The 4,066-nt window shown below is 43.4% G+C and overlaps 1 pseudogene; it reads left to right on the top strand.

The window, feature by feature from the left end:
- The first annotated feature begins 313 nt into the window (after positions 1–313).
- On the top strand, positions 314–495 carry LOC146350569 (U1 spliceosomal RNA; annotated as a pseudogene).
- The last annotated feature ends 3,571 nt before the right edge of the window (positions 496–4,066 follow it).

Genomic DNA, 4,066 nt, shown 5'->3' with positions numbered 1-4,066 from the left:
GGAATTCAGAAAACCTCGACGAACTCATTTTGCTGATTTGCACATTTTTAGTGTCACGGCACTGGATCAAACATGGAGTCAGGAAGTTCCTCAGAAGAGGAGAAAGAACATGAGGAAGCCACAGGACTAGAGACTCACGAGAACGCCATCTCACAGTCATTCTGGGAAACAATAACTAGAGAACATTCTTCCATGGATTACTCCACCAGAATAGGTGGAATTGTCAGCAAAGACTCTTTAGTTCACCCTCATCAACACCTAGGAGTACCTGTTTTCTGGTGTCCAATCCATAGATGTAAAGTAGCATCATCTGCTACTTACCTGGCAGGGGCGACACCATGATCATGAAGGTGGTTTTCCCAGGGTGAGGCTCATCCATTGCACTCCGGGTGTGCTGACCCCTGCGATTTCCCCAAATGCCAGGCAGGCATTTGGGGTGGGTTAGGGTATTTTAGGAAATGTTTTTATTGTAGAATTTTATTGTTTTAAACTGTTTTTATTGTATGTTGTACATCGCCCAGAGTGGCTGGGTGACCAGCCAGATGGGCGATTAATAAATTTAATAATAAAATAAATAAAAAAAATAGATGTCAGTAACTGTCTGGTCCAGAAATCCCCATGGTCCCTGGCATTGCATCAGCATACCATACATAGAAGTCCTCTACCCCAGAGGTTAGGACTGAACCTTCAATGTAGTGGTGTCATGCCATATCCATGAAAAGTAAGCATGTTTTATATTTCAAGATGAAGTAGATATGTATCATCTTCAGCACATCCGTTAAATGTGTCTTGTAGGTCCAAAAACTTCCAGCCATCAGATCCTGTGCTTTATTTTATAGAAGAATGTTTCTTTCCTCCGTCAACCCAGCGACAGAGCAATGATCTGTACTGTAAAAAATGATAAAATAAAAACAATCTGGAAGTACTTTGTTGCTTTGCAAGCTTGATTAGACCAGTCGTGTCTCTGTTGCTGCAGCCTGAGACAACATGCAGACATGTTTCTGGTTTTAAGACATGGTAAATGTCAGTGTTTATGCTTTTGCTGGCTTGGCCAAATTATCCAGCATCCTCTGCAGCTATCTACTGTAATTATCACCCATGGCAGTGACACCTACCACTAAAGAGAGAGGCTGATCAGATTGCAGGATTCTTTTTGCTTCAGAACCCAGTGGGCAAAACAGCATGCAACGCCAGCAGATGTTTCTGGTTTGAAAACAGTGGGAACTCCATGAACTGTTTTCCCGAACCTCCCAGGAGTAAATGCCACCATGGTTGAGAAACTGGAAACATTTGTCAGACTCGAGGAAGCAAAAAGCTGTGAAAGAATGCTACAGTAATTTGCTGCTTCCACAATGCATTTTTTAAAATTTAAAACAACAACAACAACACCCAATCTATCCATACAAAACAGCTTGAAGATGAGCATTGTACAAAGGCCTTTGACAGAGGCAGACTCACCATTACAAGCTTTGTATTTATCTATCTGTCAACATATGGTAGCATGTGGAGATAATGCATTCACTGGGGCCTCCCATGAACACACTACCAAGTCTGGGACATCAACTGTCCTTGCCTATCTATCTAAAAAAAATCTTACCCACCAAAACTGGGGATAACACAATGTTCCTAGAAACTCCAAGATCTCTATTATTCAGAGCCTTTCTGCGTACAAACATTTTAGAAATAAAAAATTCAGGCTGTAATCCAGGGGCGGCCGGCATGCAGCCCACGGCCTGAATGTGCCCCCCCTGCCTTTTTCTGGCCCCCACCTTCGCCCCTGCCACACCAACTGCTGCAATTCGGTGCCACAACAGCAGGGAGAGGTTTGCCCATCCTGCTGAAATGTTGCCCATCCTGCTGTAATCCCATGCACACTGCCCGGGAGTAAGCTCCATTGAACACACTGGGACTTACTTCTTAGACATGCATAGTATTCTGCTGCAAATCTTGCTTAAACATCTATTTTAAGTGCAGTGAGTTCTCCAAACCTTGCAATACTAATCTTAGACCAATCTGAATCTTTCCTGATGTTATGAACTAACAACATAGACTTTTATTAGAATTTTATAATGGCCAAGAAACTGAGTTGTCTCCATTTCTGACCTTGCCTCTGCTATGCACTGAGTAGATACCTTTAGAGAAACTGCTCCCTGGCAGACTCTGCCCCTCTGCCCATTTCCAATATGCTTGGATCATTATATGTGAAGCTCTTTAGACATTCTGCATAAATGCCACAAGCTGCTGCTGCTGCCACCACCACCATTCCAATCCATGCAAAATGAAGCTGACCCCAGCCTTGATTTGTCAAAATGCACGTCAGGACAGAAATACAAATGGATACAGCTGTTCTCAGAAACATCATTTTAAAGGCATTCCTTTACTCTAAAATTGCCACCAGTCTCACTGTTTCTCTCTCATAGACAGTGGGCACTAGAAAGGGTTACAGAACCATCATTAAACTTGTAGTAAATTGTGTTTGTGGCATAGAGGGAATAGCTTGGCTCATGTTCTCTGGTTGCAACTGCAATGGAAAAGGAGGAGGCCAACAAAAATCGATAGGTTCAGTGTAAGCAAAGTCAGAACAACCTTTAAAATAATAAGACAAATCAATTTATTTCACAAATGTCTTCATTTCCAAATGCCATTGTTTTGGTGTGCTCTGCTGTCATTGCTCATGACATTTGAGAAAACTGGGCTCTTAATCATTTTGGTGCAGAGGGAGTTATCATGTAAACAGCCAGGCTAAAAGATTACACGCTCACCCAAAGATATCCTGTAACAACCAAGTCCTGGGGGGAAGGGGGTGAAAAGGGGCACAGGGTGGGGGAGATTGGGATTGAATGGGGTTTAAAATATGGTCAGAAGAAAAAGACCCTACTTTATGGCTACGTACAATGAAAAGTAATTACAGAGAAAAATGAAAGCTGGGGCTTGCTGTTAGCGGGGAAGAAGAAGGGAATTTTGATCTTTTTTAAAGCTCAGAGTCCATTTTGATATAATTGGTTCCAGAATTATTTATGACATTAATTGCTGCATTATCGACTACCTGTCAGCAGCTCTGGCAGTTAGTCCATCTTTCTTAGCACAGAAAGCCAGCTCAGCCCAAACGAGACTGACAAGCTAATTATACCCATCTCCCCTTCAATGACAAATGCTGCTCATCGGAAGCCTTTTCTAGAAATAAGCTTTCATTCTTTCCCTCTTTTTCCCTGAGCCAGACACAACCGATATCTCAAGGTACAGATCACAGCTAAAACTCCGCTCACCAGGGCTATTAGCTCTGAACATCTCACTTGAGCCAAAAAAAAAAAAGAAAAAACCCACCTAAGCATCTTATGTTATCAAACTGTATGTCATTCCCTGATACTAGTTTTCAGTGAATGTGCACTGGGCCATGCACGTCACTCAAAGCTGTGGCAGAAAGAGCAGACCTGACTGAATTATCCGGCCTCTTCTTGAACAGCACAGCCAGGATGCTGACAGCACTTCCAGAACTCAGCAGCAAGACTTTCGGATTTGATGCAGTTAAACTTCTAGAATCAATATTGATGTGGCTTTGTGTTTTCTCCCACTGAACAAATACATGGAGGTGGAGAGGATGCTGTTTAGATACATACCCTCTAGATGGAATGGGACAGACAAGGGACCGAGCAGTGACACCTGGCAGGTAAAGGATTGTTGCGCTAAAGCTGGGATGCGTGAGGGAGAATCCCTACGAATGTTGGCATTTTTCAATGAAATATTAAAGTGTCTACTTTCTGCTCATGGTCTCTGGGCAGAGGGCCACCTCCTGAATGACCCCAATTCCCATCCGGCCATGTGGTTTGTCATGCTTCAGAGAGACCTTTACACACACACACAGTGTGTGTGTGTCCCCCCTCCCCATTCAGTTGCTGCCCTAACCCTTCCTCAGCCTCACTTCTCAGGATGGCCCTGACTCCTGAGTGATGACGGGATGGCTGTTGCTCATTTTCCTAGTCACCCGCATGTTTCAGTGTTCTTCCTCTCACTGGAATTCATTTCTATACTCATAGCAGGAACCAAAGTTCCATGAGTAGTTGCACAG

This window comes from Heloderma suspectum, chromosome 3 (genome assembly GCF_057233095.1).
Source record: "Heloderma suspectum isolate Gila_16-S chromosome 3, 16-S_ref, whole genome shotgun sequence".
NCBI lineage: Eukaryota > Metazoa > Chordata > Lepidosauria > Squamata > Helodermatidae > Heloderma > Heloderma suspectum.
This window is presented reverse-complemented; position numbering and strand designations above follow the sequence as displayed.